Source organism: Dermacentor variabilis, unplaced genomic scaffold (genome assembly GCF_050947875.1).
Source record: "Dermacentor variabilis isolate Ectoservices unplaced genomic scaffold, ASM5094787v1 scaffold_13, whole genome shotgun sequence".
Lineage (NCBI taxonomy): Eukaryota > Metazoa > Arthropoda > Arachnida > Ixodida > Ixodidae > Dermacentor > Dermacentor variabilis.
This window is the reverse complement of record NW_027460291.1, coordinates 45,502,249-45,507,278: the sequence shown is the minus strand read 5'-3', so window position 1 is coordinate 45,507,278 and position 5,030 is coordinate 45,502,249.

Sequence of the window (5,030 nt, the reverse complement as noted above, 5' to 3'; positions counted from 1 at the left end):
TCGCGGACGCGAGCCGGTATGGCACTATCACTTCACACCTGCAACCTGTGCGAAGTTGTACTCTTGGCATGCCGCGCACGATCCATGTGTTTGCCAACATTCTCGAGTCTTCTTTTCTTTTTCTGTTTCCTTCGACAGTGTGACATCTCATTTGGAAGCGAGGCAGGACGAACTTTTGCAGCTGCGCATAAGTGAGTGCGGGTTCTTTTATTGTTGCGTACACAGTGCGAATAGCATTGGGGGAGGGAAGTGAGTCACCAGCTGCAAGTCAAGGCTAGTTCGAAAGCGACAGCAAAAAAAAAAGAAAAAAAAAGAAAACGCCGTTCGCATTTGTTGCTGTTTTTCAAGAAGGTAGAGGAGGTTCCAACTTCTCACATCCACAATGGAGAAAACGGCTCGCACAACACGTAAAGTTAACGTCGTCTTTTTTTTTTTTATGTAACGACCTATAAAGAGCACATTTTCTTTAATCCCCCACGGTGGACAGCGTAATTTAGCCTTTTCAGGCATCTCACCTGAACACGCGCAAATTACTTTCACAGCAAATCTAAATGTTCAATTAGCTCATAAGCAAATTTTTCAGCCCCAGACTTTGTCATGATTGAAATCAGGATACATGTTCAAGCTGCGGAAATTAAGCGTGAGAACAGTGATGTCCGCAATCATCATCCTCAGCGCATTGCTTGTACACTGCAGAACGAAGGTCTATCATGGTGATGATCTAATACCTTTCTCCTGCACCAGCTGACTCCAACCTGGGCTTTCAAATTTTCTAATCTCGTCACACAGCTTAATTCACTGCCGTTCTCGACTGCGTTCTTCTTTCTATGGCACCTATTCCATTGCACCAATGGACTACCGATGATCTGTTATACACACATAATGACCTGTCCAGCTTCATGTCTCCATCTCGATTTCGACTGGAATATATCGCCGTTTGCCCTCTTCCTGTCTAATGACGCAGACTTACCGTTCTTTCTTCCATTGCTCAATGAGCGGCTCTTATCCAAGTTATATCAGTTCAGCAGTATTGCGGAGGCGTTTTATTCCACTTGTAGTAAATACCTAGAACAATTCTGGCGATTGGGCGCTGTACTTCGCAAGAATATTTTTTTTTCCGGTTTCTACTAGTTGATCATCCATCTCGCCGAGGGAAACAACTCTGCGATAATGGGAGCGTGCGTTTATTCGAGTGAATGACAAAAGTCAAATGAGACATGAAAAAAATCACTGCAATACGTGACTATAGATGGTAAAAATTGTCATTCACGAGTGACTAGCACAAAGCTACAAAGAAAGCCCATACAGGTTTATCAGAAGGAAAGGTTAGCAGATAAGCGAAAATTCGTCCTGGTCCAGGAATTGTGCCCGGCACCAGCTTTCTGGCACAATCGATCTGAAATCTGTGATATAAACAAAGAGCACGACGGCGAAGTGGTCTCTAGTAGACCGGCGCTTTCGAGTCTCCTGGAGATCGTCACCTATGATTAGTCTTCGTTGCCTACTTCGGACGTTTTTAGCCTATCTATCTATCTATCTATCTATCTATCTATCTATCTATCTATCTATCTATCTATCTATCTATCTATCTATCTATCTATCTATCTATCCTCTTATACCAACGCAGTAGCCCAATATGCCTACCAGCTTGTGCCACTTGGTATGTTCTCATGGTTGTGATGCTGTAATGGCCGTTCCGTCGTCGTTATTCCAGCTTTGTTATCTGGTCTAGTCATGCCGTTGTCGTTACACCTTGTACGCCTACCCAGTGGCCAAAGATGTCTATTAGAGCTTGCACCACTGTGTATCTGGCCGTAGTCGTGATTCCATTGGGGTCATGATGCTGTCGTTACGCCATCGTTGTCATACAGTCGTCTTGCATTTGCTCTCATACCAACGCCGTGATGCCGTCGTGGTCATTCCAGCTTCGCCACTTAAGTCATCCCGCTCTCATCCTGCCGTCGTGGTCGCGCCAAGGTCGTCATACAATGGTCATAACATAGTTGTCGTCACGCCACCTTGGTCATCCTATTGTCCTCATACCGTTGTCATGTCATAACGATGTCAATGCGAAGTGTCATAAGTCATCATCATGAATTTTTTGTCATACTGCCATCGTGATGATGTCATGCTCTTTTCATTGTCGTGATTGTAACTTCATCATCCTACTCTTCTTATGCCGCCGTTGTCATGCCATCGTCGTCACACAGTCATCGCCATACTGTTGTCCTGCCGCCGTCGTTAGGCTATCATTTTACGATATTTGTCTCCCCAGAAACATCATCCTTTTGTCCTTAGGTCATCGTCGTCATACCGCCTCCGTCACCCAATGGACATAATTCCTTCATCATTCTGTCGTAATCATGCTGTCGGCATTCAATCTTCGTTATGCTGTCATCGTCACTCCATTGACGGCACGCAGTCATCGTCATACAATTACCGTCAGGCCGTAGGCGTCACGCTGTCGTTTTACCATCTTTATCTCTTCAGAAACGTCATCGCATTGTTCTCATGTCGCCATCGTCCTACCACCTTCGTCATCCGACCTATCATCATTGTTTCGCCGTCAATCAATGATTATTATGCCGTTTTCATGCCATCATCGTCATTGTGGCGAAGTCACAGAGTTAGTGGCATGCATCTGTTGTCACACCGTCATCGTCATGCCAGCGTGGTGGTGACATCATCATCATTCCAGCTTCGTCATCCGGTAGTCGTCAAACCGTCGTGGTCACGCCATCGTTATCATAGACACGCCGTCATCCCATTGTCTTCATGCTGTCATTTTCGTGCCGTCGGCATTGTACCATCATCATCGTTTCAGAATCTTCATCGCATTGTAGTCATGTCATCGTGGTCACACCGCCGTCGTCGTTCCATCGACATGATGTCCTTCTTCGTTCATCCATCGTTGTTTCTGCGTCATCGTCATACAGCCGTTGTCATCTTGTCATGCTTATGGGCGAACTTTGCATGCAAATGCTATTGACCCTTTTCGCGAAGCAGTTTGCTCTAAAGAAACGACATGGTGCTTTCGACGGTGCGCCGCACGTTGCCTAAGAGAAAGCGCACGAATACAAAACCACGAACTATTCTGCCCTGCTTCTGTGCTATCTGCTATCGGAAATGCAACTGAGTTTTGGATAACGCACTGTGCTCCATTCATGCTGCAAAAATGTCGAGCGGTGGAGTGAAGACACCTGCAGTAGTCAGCTGTGAAAATTGTGGCTGCTATACTAAGGAATGCAAAGAATCTGTGTGGCCAAGTTGACTGACAGCTGCTATATAAGAGCTGCCTGTGTTGCCGGCTCTTGACGGCGCATGGCTTCCCTCTAGGATAGAAAAAAATTCATTCATCTGCCCGCGCTGTAGTGCTAATCTCCAAGGAGAGGACTTCCACCCCGGAACGTTTCCACGAGTGAGTACCACTCGTTCCACGATGACAAAGGGACTAGCGCCGCTTCTTGGCGTATAGTTAAATTCCTTGCGCTCTATCCACCCCAACTCACACGCAAACTTACGCCCACTTTATCCCCAACGTACCAAGAATAACTGAACAGGTACACACTTGAATCAATGCGCCGAAGCAAGGGTGAGGGCGATGACACCGGCAACGCACTAATGTTCGAAGCTGAACGTTTCGTAACGGTCCACACAGTAAGCGAGCGACTAGTGATAATACGTATTTGCTACAAGCTATTACAACGTGCATAACATCCACTTATAATCCGTGTGCCTAGCAAGAACAAATCTATCCTAACTGAGTACGCCCGCGAGCGATCAGACAGAAAATAAACACTCAGACAGCAGCCGCCATAGGAACTTTACTGAGTCAGCAATGTCACGAGCCGCTGCTTAAAAGTATTTTCTAAATTAAAAACGAAGAGCTAAACATACTGATACTGATTCAATTCATGAGCGGAAAGTTAGGATAGCTTGGAATACCTTTTAGCCTCGCTTTTGTTAGAATCACTTTATATGCTACTCGCGTGGTTTGGAAAAAGCGTAATGAGCTCCGAAAGCGCTTTTTAATTATTTAATTATTTTATATGGTACTGTTAGCTTTCACATGAGGCATTAAGCAGAGCCGATATCCTGTACACGTTCGAAAAGTCGACCTTTGGCTTCGTCTCACGCGATTGTCCTAGCTAGCCACGTCGATATCGCGGCCTAGACCAATCTAGGTCAATTGCGTGAGGTGAAAGCGCAGGTCGGCTTTTCGAACGCGTACAAGATAGCCGGCCAGGAGTGGGTGACAAAAAAGCATATCAAAGTGTTCATGCATGAAAGAAATGCAGAAACAACAAACGACTTACACAAACCGACAAGAAGCGCACTCACGAAAACACCTGCTACAACATTTTGTCAAAGAAAAAAAAGAACAAGTAAAGCACACGCGGAGCGTTTGAAGCACTGGCGATTGCAACTGATTTCAGAAATGATTACAATTGAAGTGCTTGTAGAAATGTATCGGTACTTGGGCATTCATCAACGCTGGCTGATAGTTGGTTCCATCCATAAATTATCTTCGGAAAGAAAGAATTTGGGAATGTTTTAGTACGGCAGGAGTATTCCTTTAATTTTTTTTATGATGCGATCGGGTGGCTCGTCTGGATTCTGGCTCTATGTATGTGTGTTTGTGTATACGAAGTTTAACGTATATGTACATATACGCTAAACTACGTACACATATAAGTATATGTACAAAGTGCATATGTACTTTAACCGGTCACGTTGGCGGCACTTTTGTAAATAATCTAGACCTGCTTATTATACCAGAACACTCGCAGAAGCTGGTCAATTATATGAACGGTATACAAACCTAAGCGCTGTCTTCTGGACACATTCTATCTTGTTTATGTTGCCTCGAGTGTACGGATCCCAAACAATTGAGTCCTATTCTATTACAAGGCGAACTAAAGTTTTATATGCTATTAATTTAACACCGTGTATGCATTGTGGCAGGGTTTTTCTTAAGTAACCAAGTTTCCGCATGCATGGCCCTCTTCCTAAATTCCGATATATGCTCA